Source organism: Lithobates pipiens, unplaced genomic scaffold, assembly GCF_037356315.1.
Source record: "Lithobates pipiens isolate NorthernLeopardFrog02 unplaced genomic scaffold, aLitPip1_a1.2 Scaffold_16, whole genome shotgun sequence".
NCBI lineage: Eukaryota > Metazoa > Chordata > Amphibia > Anura > Ranidae > Lithobates > Lithobates pipiens.
In genome coordinates, this window is record NW_027507748.1 from 121,474,551 (window position 1) to 121,498,543 (window position 23,993).

Below are 23,993 nucleotides of genomic sequence, written 5' to 3' on the forward strand. Positions count from 1 at the left end.
TCCTCTCCGCTCTTCCTGATCTCTAGCTCCCTTGTTACCTCCTCTCATGCTCGCCTTCAAGACTTCTCTAGAGCCTCTCCCATCCTCTGGAACTCCCTGCCTGGGTATATCTGATCAGCCCCTAACCTGTCTGCCTTTAGGAGATCCCTGAAAATTCACTTATTCAGGAAATTCTATCTCACACCTATCTAACCACTGTGCCCGAGCCACCCCCATCAAATCATTCCCCGCATCTATTACCTTTTGTACCACCAGCCCCTCCCTTTAGAATGTAAGCTCTATGGGCAGGGCCCCCTGTTCCTTCTGTATTGAACTGTACTATAATTGTGCTATCTCCCTCTACATTGTAAAGCACTGTGTAAACTGTTGGCAGTATATAAATCATGTATAATACTAATAATAATGTACATACCCTGTCAATCAGATATAAATAAATAAAAATGCACAAAACCACTTTACATTCCTATTAATCACTTGCCACCCACCAATAGTAACTGAACCCTAACGGGTTAGGGGAGCGCACCACGCAACACTTAGGAAACACAGCTGTTTTGAATAAATTCATTCATAACAGCTCTGTTGACATTGTGATCACATAGTGATCACATAATCACTGGGATGTGGTTACTGGGATCCACAATCCACTATGTCCACTGGACATCACTGTAATCACAATGTCAACAAAGCTATTATGAATTAATTCATTCATAACAGCTGTATTTCCTATGCTGTAGTACATTGGTTACAGTATTTAAAGGGGTTGTAAAGGTAAATGTTTTTTCACCTTAATGCATTCTATGCATTAAGGTGAAAAAACATCTGGCAGTGCCGGCGACCCCAGTCCCCCCATTTTACTTACATGACCCCTGGAAAGTCCCGTGCTCGCCCCCGACATCCTCTTCGTCGCTCAGCCTGGCCGCTGATTGGCTGGAGTGGATGGATTGAAAGCAGCGCAGCCATTGGCTCGCGCTGCTGTCAATCACATCCAATGATGCGGTGTGCCAGGGGCAGGTCCGTGTGATACAGCGAGCAGCTATAGCCGTCGACTGTATCACGGGAGCGTGCCTGCAGGTGCTTCTCACCATGCGAGGGAGCTCGCATGAACGTGAGAAGTACCTGTGGGAGGAAGCAGAGACAGCCACCGAGGGACCCCAGAAGAGCAGGTTCAGGGCCACTCTGTGCAAAACGAGCTTCACAGTGGAGGTAAGTATAACATGCTTGTTATTTAAAAAAAAAATGCCTTTACAATCCCTTTCCAAAAAAATTTGGAAAAAATAAAAATGATTAAAGTTCTTCATTTTCAAAAAAATGATGACAACTTCAAAAAACTTACCATGCCTCTTACTAAATGTCTCAGATTGTATAGTTTCCAAAAATGGGCTAGTTATGGGATATTTGTCCTGTCTTGGCATTTTTGGGCCTCAAGGAATGAGATAGGCCATCATTGCATCAGAATTGATCAATTTTCAAATATATATACCACAGTTTGTAGATACTATTACTTTTGCACAAACCAGTTAATATACACTTATTGGGATTTTTTTTAACCAAAGACATAGTAAAATACATTTTGGCCTAAATCTCTGAAGAAATTTGATTTTATTGGATATATTTTAGAGGAATTAGAAATAATCATTTTTTTCCAAAATGTTCTGTCTTTTTTCGTTTATATTGTAAAATATAAAAAAAAAAAAAACAGTGGCGATCAAATATCACCAAAAGAAAGCTCTATTTGTGTAAAAAAGAAAAAAATATACAAATTTTATTTGCGTAAATTATTGCATGACCACACAATTTCCAATTGAAGTAACGCAGTGCTCAATAGCAAAAAATGCTCTGGTCATGAAGCAGGCAAAACCTTCTGGAGCTGAAGTGGTTAAAGTTCTTTGTTGATCATTTTACAATAACAGAAAGGAAAATAATACAGAAAAATTGAATTATATACAGTATGAATATTGTTTGACTACTTGTTTGAGCTGCTTCTTCAGTTCCACAGTCTTACCTTAATCCAAACACCAAGAAAGCCATGAAATGTATTAAGGCAGATGTTAATTGTTCAAGAACATGACTGGATGTGTGAAAACACACACCATTCTCTACAACATATTGCATGTGCATACATAAAATGTGTCTACAAGCTTAAATTTGATGTAGTTTTTAAAATTCTACTTTAACTGCTTGAGCTTTGGAAGGTTATTACCCCCTTCATGCCCAGAGCATTTTTTTGCTATTCATCACTGTGTTACTTTAACTGGTAATTGCTTGGTTATGCAACACTGTACACAAATTACATTTTTATCTTTTTCTTCTCACAAATAGAGCTTTCTTTTGGTGGTATTTGATCATCACTGGGGTTTTTTTTTTTGGTGATATAAATGAAAAAAGGAAATGAAAACATTTTGAAAAAAAAAATATATCCCAAAAATCATAAAATAACAGAAATCACACAGATGGCCCTGATAAAAAGTTTACATATCCTGGAATGTTTGGCCTTGGTACAGACACAGACGGTGGTACACACAGGTTAAAATGGCAATTAAAGGTTAAATTCTGGATGACACAGTGGTAGTAGTGGGTAGCACTCTCGCCTATCAGTAAAAAAGGGTTGCTGGTTCAAGTTTGCATGTTCTCCATGTGCCTGCGTGGGTTTCCTCCGGGTACTCAGGTTTCTTCCACACTCCAAAGACATGCTGGTATGTTAATTGGCTTCTGTCCAAATTGGCTCTGGTATAGGAATGTGAGTTAGGGACCTTAGATTGAAAGGTCCTTGAGGGTAGGTACCGATGTGAATATACAAAGTAATGATGGCGCTATATAAGTACCTTAAATAATAATAATAATCATTTCTCACATTTGGGACTTTTTAAATCACAATTAGTTTGTTAGCTCTCACTTGGATGCCCTAAGCAGGCTAGACAATGAGCCACGAGGAGGAAGAAAAGAGCAGTCAAAAGACCTGCGTAACAAAGTAATGGAACTTTATAAAGATGGAAAAGAATATAAAAAGATATCCAAAGCCTTGAATATGCCAGTCAGTACTGTTTAATCAGTTATTAAGAAGTGGAAATTTCAGGGCTCTTTTGATACCAAGCCAAGGTCAGGTAGACCAAGAAAGATTCCAGCCACAACTGGTGGAAGAATTGCCCAGGATACAAAGAAAAACCTACAGGTAACCACAGGAGAAATACAGGCTGCTCTCCAAAAAGACGGTGTGGTTATTTTTAAGGAGCCCAATTCAATGACACTTGAACAAAAAAGAGCTTCATGGTTGAGCTGCCAGAAGGAAGCCTTTATTGTGCCAATGCCACAAAAAAGCCCAATGAGGCATGTCAAGGTGTTTTATTGGGCATATTGTAACCAGGCTTTTTTGTGGAACTTGTGCAGTAAAGGCTTTTTTTTCTGGCAACTTGACCATTCTGCTCTTTTTTGTTCAAGTATCATCCTATTGTGCTCCTTAAAAACAATCACACCATCTTTTTCCAGAGCAGCCTGTATTTCTCTTGAGGTTACCTGTGGGTTTTTCTTTGTATCCCGAACAATTCCAGTGGCAGTTGTGGCTCAAATCTTTCTTGATCTACCTGACCTTGGCTTGGTATCGAGAGATCCCCACATTTGCCACTTCTTATTAAATGATTGAACAGTACTGACTGGCACAAGGCTTTGGATATCTTTTTATATCTCTTTTCATCTATGTAAAGTTTCATTACCTTGTTACGTAGGTCTTTTTGACTGTTCTTTTCTGCTCCCCATGGCTTAGTATCTAGCCTGCTTGCTGCATCCATGTGGGAGTTAACAAACTCATTGACTATTTATACACAGACGCTATCTGCGATTTAAAAAGCCCCAAATGTGGGAGATTGACCTTTAATAGCCAGTTTAACCGGTTCCCCCACATGTAGATATACGTCAACAGAATGACATAGCTGCGCAAATGGGCGTACCTGTATGTCCCTTTGAATTTTCCGCTGTGCCATCATGTGTGAGCTGTAGGCGGCGTGCACGCCCACCCACGGCAAGGTGTGTGGGAGCGGTGATCAGTGATGTGTCCCACGTAGCCCCCCCACAGTCACAATCCCTTCCTAGGACACACTTAATCCCTACAGCGCCCCCTAGTGTTAACCCCTTCACTGCCAGTTACATTTACACAGTAATCAATGCATTTTTAATTGCACTGATCACTGTATAAACGTGAATGGTCCCACAAAATGTGTAAAAATTGTCCAATGTGTCTGCCATAATGTTGCAGTCACGATAAAAATAATTGATTGATTGCTAGTAAAAAAAATATTATTAATAAAAATGCCATAAAACTATCCCCTATTTCGTAGATGCTAAATCAATAAACGCTTATTGCAATTTTTTTTCAAAAATATGTAAAAGAATATGTACCGGCCTAAACCGAGGGAAAAAATGTTTTTTATATATTTTTTGGGGATATTCATTATAGCAAATAGTAAAAAAAATGCATTTTTTTAAAAATTGGTGCTTTTTTTGTTTATAGCGCAAAAATAAAAACCGCAGAGGTGATCAAATACCACCAAAAGAAAGCTCTATTGGAAAAAAAGGACGTCATCTTTATTTGAGAGCCACGTCGCATGACTGCACAATTGTCAGTTAAAGCGACGCAGTGCTGAATAGCAAAAAGTGCTCTGGTCTTTTGCCAGCCAAGTGGACTAAAGTGGTTAACCTGTGTGTGTCATCTTCTGTGTCTGTGCCAAGGCCAAACATGTCAGAGTATGTAAACTTTTCATCAGGGCCATTTGGGTGATTTCTGTCATCATTAGGATTTTAAAAGGAAATGACTTCATGTGATCACTATCCTTGAATACAAGACAGTTTTTTTGGCATGATTAGTCATATTTTCAATATAAATGCCAACATTTCACAATTTCTGCCAGGGTATGCAAACTTTTGAGCACAAATGTATATTGGAGTTTTCACAGCTATGACACTATACTGGTATTGGTGTTTAAAGTGACATAATAGGACTATGATAGTGTGGCGGACAATCTGGCAATAGCAGAGCCACACTAGGAGGTACACTAACTGACTAGCTGACACTGACATCAATAGTGATCCTAATAGTGATCCTAATACAATGATCAGTGCTCATACTGCACACCATCACTGCACTAATGACACAAGCTGGGAAGGTGTTAACATCTAGGGACAATCAAAGTGTTAACTGTTTGCCTATCAATGTGTAATGTGTGCTGCTTTTACTTTGCTATCTGTCTGTTTTTGCTATCTGTCTGTTTTTTCCCCTGCAAAAAAAGCCAGATCACTGTTCACAAGAAACAAAGTTCTGTGTTTTTGTAAGCACAGTACTCTGTGCATGATTGGCCATAACTGATCAGCTGACTTCAGCCAAAATGATTGGCTGAAGTCAGCTGCCAAACTTGTGCTGTGTCCACGGTATGGGGCGCCAAGGGGGCTTGCGCGTGCGCTCCCCGAACACAGGAGAAAAGCCTGTGTACAGGTATGTCACCAACCTGGAGTTGCTATCCCCTCGCAAAACAACTGTGGGCAGACAGCAAGCAAGTAAAGTAGATTTGTGGTAATTCAAATATTTACATATCCCTACCAAGAATTAAAAAAGTTATAAAACAAGACCTTACTGACCACTGTGCAGTAGATGCAGTCACTGTGGAGCTATTTATCCTTAATGTTCACAATTGAAGCAGTGTTTTATGTACAGTCTCAGCACTCCATTCATAATCTTTGAGAATTAATCACTCCACGTTGCCTGAAGCAGCAAAGATTAGTGTGAGCATCTTTTAAAGCGTATTTACTTATTTAGCTTGTTAAAAATATGCTAATACTGTCCATAGCTTGGCCACAGTTCTACTTTATATTGAAAATTTTGAGCACATGTAAATATGCATGTATTTAAAAAAAAGACACAGTCTCCTTGCCCATTTAGGACAAAGTGACAGTGTCTTTGCAATGTGCCCTCCTGGCCCTCTTACAATCACTCCTATGCAGCTCTTTACCCTTTACCTGGTGCATTGTACTGGATATTGTAAACAGCTGCCTCAAAGGAAGGAGCAGTGGGGGACTCTGTAAAGGTGAGTATCAGTGGGTGGATGGGTTGGGGCTGGGGTTGTGGCTTAGCAAAGTATAAAAGACATTGTTGCTTTACCTTGAATGAACATTGTCTTTTAAAGTGAATCTAAAACCTATTTAATTACCTAGCCCAGATCTCACCATTGCTAAGCTCTCTAACCTGGAATGCATAAAACATTCCTTCTTACACCTACCCGACAAAGGTTCTAGATTTCCTCAAACTCCCAGTGTAGTGTGGGACCTCTTTAAAGGTAGTGTAGCCAGAGTGTAAGCAGGTGCTTCTTATAAAAGTTGTTATGTTATGTGTTCTCTTTTTTTTTTTTACAGTATGTTTTGACTGTAGACCATTTAGTTATGTTGCCCTACTGAGCTGGTGCCTCCTGGGAGTCAAGGGTTAATTCTCTGTTATTTAAAAAAAAAAAACTTTATGTAAAGATGACTTTGTTGTTAATGTATCTTGCCCTGTTCTGAAGTTACTTGAGGGGTGCATGCAGGGGGTGCATGCAAGTTGTATCACACATATGGTTCACACCAGGGGATAAGATAATATAAGAAGAGATGCAGTACTAGTGTTTGCTTAACAGTCAAGCTAATTAGAAAAGGCTATATTGTCGATGCTAAGAACTAGAGTGCTAGTGTCTGTGTGCTTATGGAAGCTAGCCAGTCATGAAGTTGATGTGATTTGGCATAGGTAGTGAAGGAGCTTATGTGCTTAGGCTCCTTCCCTAGTGACCTAATTAAACACTCCATATTCCCATTGCTCACAATCCTTGATAAAGCTCTAAGTGTTTTGGGTGCTACAGCAAACACTAGATTGGGGACTGGATCAGAAAGCCACAATGAGGATATTTGCCAGCACACCACAGATCATCAAGTAGCGTTCAAACTATTTTTTTATTGAAGCATTATAACATAACAAAATGATGTGATGTCATGCCTGAAGAATGAGTCCTGTGTGACTCCGAAACATTGCACTACCTATTTTCTGAGGTGATCATGCTTCAATAACAAATAATTTGGATGCTTCTTGATGATCTGTGGTGTGCTGGCACATATCTTCATTCTAGGAACCCAGCCTGTATGTCACGGAGGATAGAGTGAGGCATTTGGGGAAAGTAAGCTCAGTTTCTGAAAGGAGTCAAGTTTCCTGGAGTTTAATCACAAGTAGAGTATAAAGGTAAATGTACAGATCAGTGTCACTTGGACTAGGTGACAGGTAATTGGGCTGGTGAAGACTGGTGCAGGTAACGTGGTACAGGCTCAGAAATGCAGCACAGAAGAGAGAGATGTTAAAGAATAATGTACAGTGGGAAAAAAAACAAAGACCTGTCCACAGAATCTAAAGATTTAAACTACTGTCTGTGTGGAGAAGTCTCGTTCATCATGGCGAGCACTGGTTTAACTTCAAACCTGTGTTTCGGCCTATGCCTCTGGCAGCCTGTAAGGACATGAGTGCGCACTCCTTCCCGTCAACATGTTGGCACCGCCCACAACATGTATTATCAGGGTTTAAAGAGGTGAGGGAGGATGTGAAATATAAGTATTTGGCCAACTTTTTAAATTAGACATGTTTCTACTGTGCACTTACAGAGAGTAGCTAGAATGTCATTATTGCCCATAGCCAACGGGTCCCTCTTCTTTTACTATCCTTTTAAAATTAGCATCAGTGCTTTCTGGGTCATGTTTGAGCACTTTAAAATGGTGAATAATATATAAAATCTGACATAAGAAAAAATTAAAACTGTAGCAGAGTGAATGAGCGGTGCATTGTCACAGACACTGTTAATGCAGATAAATTGAAGTCAACTTTTTCCATATAACATGGCAGCAAGGTCACAGAAGATGGGAGAAGAATAAATATTGTTTTAGCAGGCACTCTATTAACTCTCTTTTCCAATGCACACTTTGTCCTTTGTGTAAGTGGAGCTCAAAAGAAATACAGATCTGTTTTTGGCGTACGGTTTTGTCTTCTGGGGATTCTGTAGTATTGGCGCTCAAGAGATGAATGAAATACATATTAAATTTTCATTCTCTAGGACATAAATGGGAAATTCATGCTTTCTGTGTAATGATAAGTACAATGTAAAGCAATTTATTCTGTCTGAATATTCAAAAGCATTAGTGATAATTACCTTTTATTGAATATGGTTGTCATTCATAAGCACTTTTTAATGTGACCTTTCTTAAGAATATACAGTATTATCTAAACACAAAAATAGGACTCATTCACTAGATCTTCTTCTAAAGTTAATGACAACGTTCTTGTCTTCAGGTTTCTTATTTGAGATGTTAATCTTCAGACTACAGTAGAATAGAGGGTATTACAGCCTCTGCAGCAAAGAGTAAAAACACCCCTTATCTAAATCATTTTTTTTATTTATTATAAGGTCATTTCATCTTGACACCATCTTACTTATGATATTTTCTAACCACCTAGCAGAAATCCAAAGATGGCTTGAAGGTTTTCATTTTATAAGATTATTATACTGCACATTGTTAGTCAGTAAGGATGAGCCGAACACTCCCCCCCCCCGTTCGGTTTGCACCAGAACTTGGGAACAGGCAAAAAATTTGTTTGAACACCGTTAAAGTCTATGGGCCACGAACATGAAAAATCAAAAGTGATAATTTTAAAGGCTTATATGCAAGTTATTGCCATAAAAAAGTGTTTGGGGGCCCAGGTCCTACCCCAGGGGACATGTATCAATGCAAAAAAAGTTTTTAAAAAAGGCTGTTTTTTCTACATCGCGGGACATTTTTATTTTTTTATTTTGTTCCAAAGTGTCTCCTGTCTTTATTACTATTTTTGACACTTTTTTTGTGAAGTGGTAGGGGTACAATGTACCCGTTACCAATTCACATAGGGGGGGCCGGAATCTGGGGGTCCCTTTGTTAAAGGGGGCTTCCAGATTCTGATAAGCTCCCCACCTGCAGACCCCACAACCACCGGGCAAGGGATGTGGGGATGAGGCCCTTGTCCCTATCAACATGGGGACAAGATGCTTTGGGGGTGACTCTAAAGCATCCCCCCATGTTGAGGGCATATGGCCTGGTACGGTTCAGGAGGGGGACTGCTCTCTCATCCCCCCCTTTTCCTGTGGCCTGCCAGGTTGCGTGCTCGGATACAGGTCTCGTATGGATTTTGGGAGGACCCCTACGATATTTATTTTTCAATTTTGGTGCAGGGTTCCCCTTAAAATCCATACCAGATCTGAAGGGTCTGGTATGGATTTTGGAGGGAACCTACACCATTTTTTTTAATGTTGGCACAGGGGGGGAACCCATACCGTTTTTTTTGTTCAAAGAGTTTTATCTATATTGCTGAGACCCAACAATTCATTACAGCCGTGATCAGTTTTAAAATACTTTTTTTCCTTTAGAAATTTCATTTTGCTGTTATACTGTTCTAAACATGGGAAAACTGTGCCATTTTACAGGCATACTATAGACACCCCCCCCCCCCCCCCACAGGCATGATATTTAAAGGAATATTAAATTAAATTTTTATTGCTTCACTTTAAGCATTATTAAAATCACTGCTCCCGAAAAAAAAAATCAGTTTTTAAAACTTTTTTTTTGCATTGATACATGTCCCCTGGTACAGGACCCAATTCCCCAAACACCTTTTATTACAATAACTTGCATATACGCCTTTAAAATTAGCACTTTTGGTTTTCCATGTTAGTGTCACATAGACTTTAATGGGGTGCTGCGGCTTTCGGCTTTGCTGAACGTCCAAAAAAAAAACAAAGTTCGGCCGAAACTTATGCTTGGGCCGAGCCGTATAAGTCAGTTTTACAAACCTTGGCTGGTATATCAGATATTGAAAAAAGCGTTGAAATGTATTGTCTACGAAAGAGTAGTGAAGCCTATGCAAGCATGGGGAGGACATACATCCTTCATGATGATATCTTTGCTAGAAAAGTAAACCATGGCTCAAAACTGCAAGATCTAACCTCTAAACCACTGTGCTACCTATGGAGAAACATTAGACACCTGAAATGGATCATTTTGTCCTATAGGTCTTCTATAGTCTAATTTGTTTTCTTGTCTCTTTTTGCCTTATTTTATTTATTGGCTAATATACTGTAAATATTTGCAAAATCGATCATTACTATCACGTATTGATAGGATACTTCTAGATCCTATAAACTCGAGTCTTAGCTATCACCTTATTGTTGTTAATCTTACCTTATTATTATTGCTGACACTCCTTATTCTGCCACGCCCAGATTCTGCACAGGGAACAAGGTATATATAAAAGTGACCCAACACAGGTTAGAGTTACACACTGTTCATTTTATTGTTTCGGGTACAGAATATTTATAGTATACATTCAAGACATAACCCACCCATGGGATATTACCAATCCAAGCCATGCTAAACACCTCCCTCATGTACATACATTTATTCATAGCATTTCTTGCCTGTCAATGTTCAGTTTTTATAACAGCATTTGTAACAATACACAGGCTGTTACATCACTTTGACCCAGGCGCTAGTTCTGTAGTTAACACAAAACTAAACCAAGGTTTCTATCTTCTCTAAAGAAACACCTCTCTTACTGCTAACTTCAGAGCAATAATATATTTAAAGGAATAATAACAACACAAAACAAGAAATATATATTAGGGGGGCTCTCAAACCCCTTTTTTAACCGCCTCTTTTGTCGAACGTGACAACTACAATCCCTGTTGCCCTAATATGCCCTTTAACATCAACCTGGATTACTCATCCCATAAATGTGTTATTATTATTATATTATTATTAAATAAAAGGGGGGGGGTGACAGTCCATAAAAACAAGGGGGGGTGCATGATAGTCTGTAGGTTAATGAAAATTAGTCTTCATCAAAAAATATAAAAGAACACAAAAAGAGTTGCTTGTGTATGGCTTATGAATGTCCAAAACATTACAGTATACAAAATAAACAAGTTCACATTATTTAATTTCTTAATTTCATTTCCTAAACGTTTAAAATACCTCCAAGGATATGATTCTGTACTCATCAATGTAATCAGAAGATTCTCCACCCCAAAAACTTGCCTCTTTGTAAAGACAGAACTTGACCACAGACCGACTGGAACTGATGCATTTGGTCTAGACATGGGTCTTTGGGCTGGCACCTCAGATCTTTCTCTCATAGTGTTCACTCGAAATTTGTCCAGCAGGAGTCCCCCTTAAACATTCAACTTCAAAAAGTGGAGGAAATATCATACCGAAAATGATGGTTTAGACTCCTCCCAGGACCTCCTGTGGCATTAGCACAACAAAGATGAACAACAAATATTTCCATGTAAAAGATATAGTAATTTCTTCAAGTAGCACATATCTGGATAGAGGCATGAATTTTGGGTAGTTTCTTCACATGAATGGGGCTGGAGGGGGTAAATACTCCCCATCCAACATGAATAACTACACAATAACCTGAACTATTAAATACAGCCTTCCTTACCCACTGGGGATGTTAAAAATAATATTCTTTCATTAATTCAAACATAAGTTCATTAGTTCATTAACGTGGTTGTAAACCCTTACAAACCACTTTGACCTACAGGTAAGCCTAGATTAAGGCTTACCTGTAGGTACAAGAAATATCTCCTAAACCTACACGGTTTAGGAGATATTTACAAAAAGACAGGCACCACTGTCTACAGCGCATGCGCCGTAGACAGCGGCGTGCAGATGCACTGAGCATGCCGCTGCTAACGGCAATATGTGGTTAGAGGTGGCTCCTGTGCACATGCGCGGGAGTGACGTCATCGCTGCTCCAGCGCTTTGAGAGGCCGGAACAGCGATACTCGGAAGATGGACGCTCCGTGCTACAGGGGACAGCGGTGACATTGCTGGCTCCTGTGTCAGGTAAGTGACACATAATGGGCTACTATGCGATGCATAGTAGCCCATTATGCTTTACCTTTGCAGGGAGACAGAGGAAGTAAACCCATCAGGGTTTACTTCCTCTTTAAGCATGCAGAAATAAAATGTTTCAAAGCAACAGTTTTCATTGTATAGATTCAATATACATATTCAACTGAACATTTTTCTCAAATTCAGTATTGCAGCAGGATTCAATAAAACACTTTTATTTCCTTTTATCCTCCGGACCCAAGTGGAACCCAAGGGTCTCAGAACAGAACATTTTACCCAAGCACATATTCTGACTCAGAAGTTAATTTCCTAACTTTGCAAATGTATCTGATTATCAGCAACAAAGTAAAATAGTAATGAATAACCAACATTACATTATTAGCACTTTACAGTTGAAATTCTGGGAATTCAAAAAGTAATATATCCAAAAAATAGTCACTCTGACAGTTATGCAAACAAACTTTCCCACCAAACGTTAGCATTTCACGGATTCAATATATGTAACACTTTATTTTGGCCCTGATTGCTTAAATTTCAGTAACTCTTTAAGTATTAATAATTTCATCCTTTTTTTTTTTTTACCAAAATCCCATTATCAAATTTTAATTTAACTCCAAACCCTAAAAGTGGGGATATGAGGCTTAATATCCAACTTTCCTTCATGAATAGATACCGTATATACTCGAGTATAAGCCGAGATTTTCAGCCTCTTTTTTGAGGCTGAAAGTGCCCCCCTCGGCTTATACTCGAGTCATCGCCGTCTGCCTGCCCGATCAGCGTGTCGAGCAGACAGACGGCGGACATTCTACTATTCAAAAGCCGCGCCTCCCTGTCTGTGATAGGCGGAACACTCAATTTCCCAGCAGTCAGTGGTCCGCCTATCACGGACATCCGCTCATCCTCATACTACGGACGAGGATGAGAGGATGTCCGTGATAGGCGGAACACAGACTGCTAGGAAATTGAGTGTTCCGCCTATCACAGACGGAGGCGTGGGTTTTGAACAGAGGAATGGCCGCCGAGGCGCCGACGAAGAGCGGCGATCCTGGCATGGCAGAAGGACGGAGGCTCGGCACGGGACGACGGAGGCATGGGACGGAGGCAAGGGACGACGGAGGCACGGGACACAGGTAGGCTGGACACACAAGGCTGCACGGACACACACACAGGGATGGATGGACACACACACAGGGATGGATGGACACACACACAGGGATGGATGGACACACACAGGGATGGATGGACACACACACAGGGATGGATGGACACACACACAGGGATGGATGGATGGACACACACACAGGGATGGATGGATGGACACACACACAGGGATGGATGGATGGACACACACACAGGGATGGACGGACACACACACAGGGATGGACGGACACACACACAGGGATGGACGGACACACACACAGGGATGGATGGACACACAGGGATGGACGGACACACAGGGATGGACAGGCATGTCTCACCCTCGGCTTATACACGAGTCAATACGTTTCCCAGTTTTTTTGGGGTAAATTGGGGGCCTCGGCTTATATTCGGGTCGGCCTATACTCGAGTATATACGGTAGATCCTTTTTTCCCTCCTACTCTTAGGTAGGAATACAAACACAATACATTGCCTCTTAACCTTGTGCATATTTTAAGACATAAACAAATAACCTTGTGCTAGGTCAATCCAAAAAATATAATTATTTTTTCTTGATACAATAAAACACCTTCCCATTCCTTCATTCTCATTCACTCACTCATTTAGCATGCATTCTTCCATAATATATTCCTCTATATTTATATGACAAATCCCCCCCCCTCTTTTTTTATCACCAATATTGCATCAATTGTATCAACTTTACAATAGTATAGGTTCCATTAAATAAAAAAAATAAAAAATTCTACTTAACCACTTGCCGACCACCTTACACCAATATACGTCGTCAGAAGGGCTCATACAGGCAAACTAACGTACCTGTACATTGCCCTTTAAGAGGCGGCAAACTCCGTGAGTCGGGTCGCGGGTCCCTGGGCTCGATCACGCAGGGATACCCGCGATCGTCTCACGGAGAGGAAGAACGTTGAGATGCTAATGTAAACAAGCATCTCCCTGTTCTGCCTAGTGACAGTGTCACTGATCTCTGCTCCCTGTGATCGGGAGCAGAGATCAATGACGTGCCACATGTAGACACCCCCCCCCCCCCCACAGTTAGAAACACAAAAAATGTATTATTAATAAAAATGCTATAAAGCTATCTCCTATTTTGTAAACACTATAACTTTTGCACAAAACAATCAACAAACACTTATTGCGATTTTTTTTTTTTTTACCAAAAATATGTAGAAGAATACGTATCGACGTAAACTGAGTAACATTTTTTTTTAGATATTTTTGGGGGATATTTATTATAGCAAAAATGAAAAAAAATTAGTTTTTTCAAAATTTACTTGTTTGTTTATAGCACAAAAAAAACGCAGGGGTGATCAAATACCATAAAATGAAAGCTCTTTTTGGGGGAAAAAAGGACATAAATTTTGTTTGGGAGCCATGTCTCATGACCGTGCAATTGTCAGTTAAAGCGACGCAGTGCCGAATCGCAAAAAGTGCTCTGGTCAGGAAGGGGGTGAATTCTTCCAGGGTTGAAGTGGTTTAAGTTCCTCTTTTTTTTCTTTTCTTTGCAGAGACCCTTGCAAACTTTAACAAGCTATTCACACCTTTTTTTTATATATATCTCACTGTCTCCCTAGTGGCTGAGACTGGCTGCAGCTAATTAACTTCCGTAATTTCAACAAAACATGTTAATCAAAAATACATTTTAAACAAATAAACCTCTTATTAAAACATTATTTTTACTCTTAAAATTTGTATTTTGCAATTATCTTAACCTTTTAAATCTACTTAATTATCTGATCAGATTCCTCAGAATAGGACATTTTTTGTATCATTAAATACATTTAATTTAGTAGTGACGTCATATTTCCCACATATAATTCCAATATTGCAGTGCATTGGGCATGGGCTTAATAATATGTGCCCAACACATTTCATAAATATATCAATAGTTGCTGGAAACCTCTCAACAACAAACGTGTAATAAAAACATACTTTAGATCAATACATATAACTTCTCTTAATGAAAACCTTCTCAACAATAACAGTTGTCTCAACATTTACTTTTCCCTCCAGCAAGTCTAGGATCCACTGAATAGGGAGTGCAAATGTATCAATATGTATTCTAGGGTGATATACATGTACAACACAGTGCACTGTCAGGAGTAGAACATGGATTTCCATAATTACTGTTATATTAATAGATAACCTGCAAAACTTCATGTAAAAGTGCACACATAAAATAATAATGCATAAGTATCTACTTAATGCTATTGACTACTTTAACCGCTTGCCGACCAGTCGCCATCATTATAATGTGGCAGGTCGGCAAGTTCCTGTGAACTGTCGTAGCTGTACGTCGGCCCTTTAAGCAGGGATAGCAGGCATGCACACCCGCTGCACTGTGAGGAAACTGATGCACCTGGCCGGCGGTCGCGATGACTGCCAGCCATGTGCGATCGTGGGCACGAGAGCCAGAACAGGGACATGTGTGTGTAAACACACACATCCCTGTTCTGTGAGCAGAGACAGATTGTGTGTTCATACTAGCTAGGAATAATGATCTGTCGCCTCCTTTAATCAGTTCCTTCCCCCTACAGTTAGAACACACACTGAGGGAACCCAGTTAACCCCTTGATCGCCCCTAGTGTTAACCCCTTCCCTGCCAGTGACATTAATCTGTGATTTTTATAGCACTGATTGCTGTATAAATGTCGCAGTCCTGATAACAATCACAGATTATCGCCATTACTAGTAAAATAAAAAGAATAATAATAGAAATGCCATAAAAATGCCATCAATCTTTCCCATAGTTTGTAGACACTATAACTTTTGCGCAAACCAATCAATATACGCTTATTGTGGTTTTCATTACCAAAAATATGTAGAAGAATACATATATATTGGCCAAAACTGATGAAGAAATTTGATTTTTAAAAACATTTTTGGGGATATTTATTATAGCAAAAAGTAAAAATTATTTTTATTTTTTTCAAAATTTACACTTTTTTTGTTTATAGCGCAAAAAATAAAAAAATCGAATATATCACTAGTGTCACTACTGTACTGTTTACACAAACATGTGTGGGACCAGTGGTTCAATGTGTGGGAAGAGGTCTTCCCATCAAAATTTCAAAAGGTGACAATCTGGATGTTTTATTAGAAGTCATCCTTATCTCTGCTAAGACAGCAGGTAAATATGTCTCCCATTTCACAAATGTTCTACCTGTCTTTTCTCAATTTCTCTTTTATTGTCCTGTTCATTCTCTCTACCATACCTGAGCTCTGAGGATGACACGGATTGTAAAATTTCCACTCAATTGCCAGTAGTTTTGAGTCTGTGTTACCTGTGAGGTGAAAGCTGGACATTTGTCTGGAACTATGATTCTGTCAGAAACCATGAATCAGACTGAGGCAGAAGTACAGTTAATCAATATATACGTAAGTCTCCTTCTGTGAGGTAAAAATGGCCAGTCCTCTATGGAAACCAGTTAGCAGGGACACCGGCAACAGCAATCTGTTTGTCTGTAGTAATCTTTGCGACACTCTACTATAGATTTTATAGATGTAAAATAGGTACTCTTATTGGAAATGTTGGACCCGCATGTCCTACGGCAGTGGGTCTAAAGAGCTTGTAGACCCAAAAGGGTCTGTTCTAACGTTTAATGGGATGAGTCGTGGTATGGAATCCTCCTATGAGTGTCCTTGGTCCCGGATGAGGGTAGATGAAGCCAAAGAATGTAAGCCGATGTTTTCCCGCACTCAAGGGTAATTGTATCACTGGGGCTCAGTGTATTCAAGTTTCAAAGTCAGGGCCAATGCAGATGACATATGACAGAAAAAAGAAAAAGGAAAAAAAAAGAGGGCTCCAAATGGTGCAGGTAAAAAAAAGACGGTTGGTTTTATTAAAAATATATATAATGTACAAGTATAAAAAGCGATCACAAAAAAGCTAATTAGATATGGCAAAAAGCAATATGGGGTGCAAGTAATGCTGTCCGATGCGTTTTGACACAATCGGTCATCAACAGCCCCATGTGATTCCACTGTCTTTATATTATCCATGTATTGTCTTTTCACATTGCATGAGTTATCATACTATGTGTACGATGTTGTTTAAACTCATCTTATATTGAGTCTAACATTTTCTTTTTCAAACATAGATTGCTCACATTCACCTATAATTTCACTTTTTAGCGCTACATTTTTTCTCCCACATGTGCTTTAACTTTGTTTGAGTGTTAGCTGCTAGGTTCATTTAAGTAGCACAGTGTTTTTTTCTTTCTTTGTTACAGAAGTACAGTTAAATCACACTTGTTTAACCACTTGACAACTGGGCACTTAAACCCCCCTTGTGACCAGACCAATTTTCAGCTTTCAGCGCTCTCCCAATTTGAAGGACAATTACTCAGTCATGCAATACTGTACCCAAATTAATTTTCCATCCCTTTTTTCATGCAAATAGAGCTTTCTTTTGGTGTTATTTGATCAACTCTGTTTTTTTTATTTTTTGCGCTATAAATGAAAAAAGACCAAAAATTTTAAAAAAAAGTATTTTTCTTAGTTTCTGTGATAAAATTTTCCAAATTATTAATTTTTCTTCATAAATTTTGGCCAAAATTTATACTGATACATATCTTTGGTAAAAATAACCCAAATTAGTGGATATTATTTGGTCTGTGTGAAAGTTATAGAGTCTACAAGTTGTGGTGCAAATCATAAAAAACTGATCACACCTGAAGTACTGGTGGCCTATCTAGTTTCTTGCGACCAAACAAGCCAGGAAAGTACAAACACCCCATTATGACCCCTTTTTTTGAAAGTAGACACTCCAAGGTATTTAGTAAGATGCATAGTGAGGAGTTTGATGTTGTAATTTTTTTTCCCACAATTCTTTGCAAAATGAAAAAAAAATGTCCACAAAATTGTCATTTTAATAGGTTATTTCTCTCACATGGCATGTGTATACCACAAATGACACCCCACGATACATTCTGCTACTTCTCCTAAGTATGGTGATACCACATGTATGGGACTTTTGCACAGCCTGGCCACATAGAGGGGCCCAACATGCAGGGAGCACCATCAGGTGTTCTAGGAGCATAAATGACACATCTAACTTGGTGACTACCTATTACACTTTTGAAGGCCCTTAAGTACCAGGACAATGGAAAATTACCCCATTTTGGAAAGCTAACACCCCAACATGTAATCTATGAGGCATAATGAGTCTTTTGAATGGTTCATTTTTTTCCAGAAGTTTTTGGAAAATGTGGAAAAAAAATGAAAACACATTTTTTTTACACAAAGTTGTCGATTTATGAGATATTTCCAACACATAGCATGTACATAGCAAAAATGACACCCCAAAATACATTTTGCCACTCCTCCTGAGTATGGCGATACCACATTTGTGAGACTTTTACACAGCCTGACCACATACAGAGGCCCAACATTGAAAGAGCACCTTCAAGGGTTTTAGCGGCATAAATTACACATCTCATTTCTCAACCACCTATTACACTTTTGAAGGCCCTGGAGCACCAGGACAATGAAAACACCCACAAAATGATCCCATTTTGGAAAGCTGCGAAAAGCTGTGGAAAGATGTGTGAGACTTTTACACAGCCTGGCCACATACAAGAACCACGTCAGGTGTTCTAGGGACACATAGCATGCACATACCAAGAATTACACCCCAAAAAACATTCTGCTGAGCAAAGGGTAAAAAAAAAAGATTACCTGTGGTTTTAGTAGCACAGTTGTCCACAGGAGGATAGCACTGGTCCAGGCAGCAAGCAGGGACTTGGTCAGCAAAAGCGAACGCTTTTGTCCAGGCAACAGGCAGGAACACTTTCCATAGTTGGTACAGGCAGGGATACTGTCCATATAGAGTCCAGGGTCAATGCAGGCAGAGATTGTCAGCAGTGCCAAAATATTGATCCTGGTAGTAGGCAGGGACATGTTCCATCCATGTGGTGTGGTCAGTTCATGCGACAGCAGAGGCATGATGGCATAGGTCCTACAGGCAGCAGGCAAAAGTAGGGCCTCGTTCCAGACAGAATGGGGACAGGGGCAGAGGCTTCTCCCACCCAAATTTCTTTGAAGCCTCCGAGTCTCCAGACCCTAATCTAGGAATGAGAAAACAAAAAAAAATGTTTTCTTCATCCAGAAAAACAATTGTGGAGCCCCTCACATATGTGAGACCCCTGTGTTATGAATCCCACTAGTCCAGTGGCACGGTACAAGATCAGTCCAAGAGGCAGGCAAAAGGATGGCCAAACGGTCCAGGGTCAGTTCCAGATCAGGCAGAGGTATGTACAGAATCAGTAGGCAGAAGCGTGGTCGAATACCAAGCCAGGGTCAGTTCCAGATGAGGCAGAGGTATAAACAGAATTGGTAGGCAGAAGCATGGTCGAATAACAAGCCAGGGTCAGTTACAGAGCAAGTAGAGGCATAAAGGGGTGTGAAGGCAAATGGCAGGAAGTAAGGGTTATGTTTACCATACTTCACTAATAATGTAGTGAAGTATGGTAACGGTAGAAACAGTCAACTATGCAGAGGCCTGGTTGGGAAGGACATTGGGGACAATAAAAAGTGGTGTGTCTCTCACTCCTCCTTTGGAGCACACCCGGCATTTTTTCTGCCATTTTTGGCCTGTTGGTTTGCGGGGGAATTTTTTGGGAAAGTGGCATTCGGAGAGTCTGCTAATCACATCAGATCGAATGGTTTCTGGTGGGCCGTTTGGGAATACAAGGACAGTGGTGATTTCCTCCTGGTAGCCAAGGAAGGATTTGGGGGCTTTCTGTGGATTTGTGATAAATAACGTAGCTGTTGTATATGGCCGAATTAAACAAATAAATGGAAACTTTTTTATACCACTGCTATGTTCGTCTTGTGGCAAGGTAGGGTTAGAGCATCTGGTCGTTGAAGTTGACACCCCGCATGAACATGTTGTATTCGAGGATACATGTTGGCTTTTGGACTCGGCCATTCCTCCTGTTGATCTCCACAAAGGTATTATTGTGGATCAATGAAAGAATGTATACATCCCTTCTGTCCCTCCACTTCACAGCCAGAATTTCCTCATTCCGTACGCTTGCCATCTCCCCTCTTCTTAGCTTCTTGTTGATGAGGCTTTGAGGAAAGCCCTTCCGATTCTTCCTTACGGTGCCACATGCTGGAGTGTTCTTTCTGTTGCGGAACAGGGGCAAACTTGTATAAAAGTTGTCTACATACAGATGGTAGCCTTTCTCCAGGAATGGATTTATGAGTTCCCAAATGACTTTCCCACTCGGTCCAATGTATTCTGGGCAATTAGAGTGATATAGCTCGGTCGCACAATTTGTACATCTTCAACCCATAGCAGGCCCTTTTGGTGGGAATAAATTGTTTTATGCCCAGCCTGCCTGTAAATTTGACAAGGGACTCATCCACTCATATCTGTTGGTCTGGGGTAAACAAGCGGGGGAAGAGATCAGAAAAATAATTGAGTAGTGGCCGAATTTTATAAAGCTTGTCAAAATTTGGGTCATTTCGGGGAGGGCACTGGGTATTATCATTGTAGTGTAGGAATCTCATAATCATGAGATATCTGGTCCTGGGCATTACTGAGGAAAAGAAGGGCATGTGGTGGATGGGGAGGGTAGACCAATATGAACGTAAAACATTTTTTTTGGTTAGTCCCATACAGAATGTGAGGCCCAAAATGTTTTTTAACTCCTCCACTGTTAGGGCTCTCCACTCATAGGGACGGGCATAATAGGACATTGGGTTGCTTGCTATAAATTGTTGGGCATATAGGTTGCACTGGGCCACAACTGATGCAAGCATGTCCTCAGTAAAAATAAGGTTGAAAAAATCAATTGGTGAAAAATTTTCTGTGTTCACCTGGACTCCTGGCTGGGCAGTGAAAAGGGGAAAGATAGCTTCTCCTGAATTGGGAGGAAGCCATAAGGGTTCTGAAGGGAATAGGGAAGGCTGGCATGGGACCTAACCCTTTGGGACTGAGGTGACACCTCACTGGAACGTGGCCTTTGCCGAGGTACTGCGGTGCTGGTGGATGGCATTGTGGTGCTGGTGGATGGCATTGCGGTGCTGGTGGATGGCATTGCGGTGCTGGTGGATGGCAGTGACACTGATGTGGCAGGTGACACTGACAGGTGCCACTGATGTGGCAGGTGAAACTGACAGATGACACTGATGTGGCAGGTGACACTGACAGGTGGCACTGATGACAGATGGTACTGATAAGTGGTACCGATGACACGTGACACTGGCAGATGGCACTGATGACACATGGCACTGATGTTGCACTGATGACACATTGCACTGATGTGGCACTGATGAAATGTGGCACTGATGTGGCAGATGACACTGACAGGTGACACTGATGTGACAGGTGTCACTGACAGGTGGCACTGATGTGGCAGGTTTCACTGACAGGTGGCACTGAGATGGCACTGATAGATGACACTGATGACAGATGGCACTGATAGTTGGCACCGGTGACAGATGCCACTGTGACACTAACAGTGATGAGCACTGTGACACTGTATGGGCACTGTGTGGGCACTGATGTGTGTTTTCAACTAAAGAATTTACTTGCATAAATCCATTGGCACTGGCAGATGCAGCACCGATCCTCTCTCTCCTCACATGCGGTCTCTGTGTGAGGAGAGAGAGCCAGCAATGACAGATGATCTCATATGTTTGATCATCTCTCATTGGCAGCTCCGATCGCGCTGTAAACGGCCGCTGTGATTGCCCATTTACAGCGATCTGTGACTGGCTGTGTCCAAGGGACCCGGGCAGCACAGAACTTCCCGATGCGCACTTGTGGGAGCACGCATTGCAGAAGTAAACAGGAGGACGTCCAGGGAAGGTAACGGTAAGCCCAAATCTAACCAGCAGCTCCTTCCGGGGTAGTGCTACATATATTAGGGGGCTTCCAACCACCTCTTTCGTGTATGAGCTTATATCATTTCTAGACTCACATTTAATATTTTGTAGTCTGCAACTTTTATTAAAATAAAACTTTGTTATCCTGCCCTAGGCAGTCTTAGGCACTTCCTGTTCCTTATTTCCATCTGCCAGTTTTGTCACAGGCTTTTAAAGGAGACTACAAGTGACTGTGTTAGCACACATTATGCAAGCATGGTCTACTGTTGTCATGACCCGGAAACCTTCTCTTAGAAATTACATGCAGCCAGGGCCACTGATAAGGCAGTACAGCCAGCCCTCCTGTACTAGGCCCGAGTCCCATCAGCTCAAAATGGGGGCCCAGGCATCTGCTGAGCAAGAGGGCTGGCTGTACTGCACTGTACTGCTTTTACTGCAGATACTGATCATCTTCTGGCTCCTCCTGCAAGACTGCCAGCTTCTATTCCTCTTTCTCCCTCTGGCTGCACTGCAAGGGGATTGGTTCTAGCACATGCGTCCCTTATATCTGCTGTCCCGGTCCCCCTGTATGCCCCTTTCTCCCACAGCACTGCTGGATTTTTTCCTTTACTCTCCTGCTGGATGTTTTAGGATTAGGAGCGGTGTAAGAGGCTGGTAAATATGTAATTTACTGGCCCCTTTCACCCCTGAATGAACACAGTGAGCGTTCAGTACCAATGACTCCAGTGTCCATTCATCACTGAATGAGCAGGAAGCCTCAGAGCTCTTCCTATTCATTCATTCATGCAGCTGGGGCTACAGAGAAAGGGACTGATAATGATAAATCTACAGTATGTCCTCAGTCACTTTCGGTTGGGGGGGGGATGTGAAGGGCCCTGTCAGGTAGGCTGTATGGCGCCCATGATTTCTAACAGCAGCCCTCTATGCAGCCATCATCATTTTGCACAATATCACTGCAAGGAGACTGCACAAGATCAACAGCAACAAAGGATATAAACCGGGTGCAACATATATTTGTTTTAAAAAGGGGTCTTGTTTAGATACAGTGCCTTATCAAACTAAATGTCATTTGATTAGGGTTTGTTACATATCTTTTAACTTAATATTGTTATGTAGCGATGACACTTTGGACAAAGTGTTTGTCATGTACAAATTTCGTTTTTGCCTCAGAAGAGTAAAGGGGTTCTGAGGGTTAATTGTGTAGGTTTAACTTTGACATCAGTTTGGCTGGGCTGTGTTAGAGTTCTGCCTGGTCATGTGTACAGTGAGGTGAACATGACAGGCTCAGAACCAGGCCTGGTTGGATGTTTTGGGTATCAGCTTCCCCGAAGCCAATCAGTGGGTCCGCAGGGCCTCGCTGAGGAGTCTGGGGAAGGGTACTTAAGATGTTAAAGTCAAGTGTTCTAGGTTCGTTCGTGAGGCCCTAGCGGTCTGTTCCTGATTCTAGACCGGGGTAGCCCCATGAGGGGTCCCGGTCATGGGAGCGTGTGTTGCTCTGCAGCATGCTTCGGTTGGCTAACCCCAATAGACCTGGAGTAAGGATCCATCTGTTCCCAAGTCTCGGAAGTGGCTGGTCCGAGGTGCAGTAACTGAAGGAGGATTAAGGCGTCCGGTTGTGCTCTCGGCTTGGAGGGGCAGCGCAGCTCGTATAAGGGGAGGACTCTTCGGAGGAGGGCCAACAAGCTGGCATACTGAGAAGTGCCTGGTTGCTGAGTTGTGAAGGACAGTGACGAATTCACACTTTTTCCAGTACTGCCAAGGAGACAGAGAACGTTCCAGGTACTGAGGAAAAAGGTTCCTGTTCACTTCTGTTACCAGTTACTCAAGGTCAAAGATTTCACAGGTTCTGGATCAAAGTGCTGACTGCCATAATCTCTGGCTAGAGATTTGTTCAGTCTTGAAGTGCCCAGCTGCGAGTGGCTACTCTCTGGGTGGTATTAGAGACTTTCTGATATTAGCAGTTCAAGGTGCCTGAGTTTCTTCACCCTTGCCCTCTGTTCCCAAATTAGACTGTGTTGTTGGATGTTATCCCTGCAAATAAAAA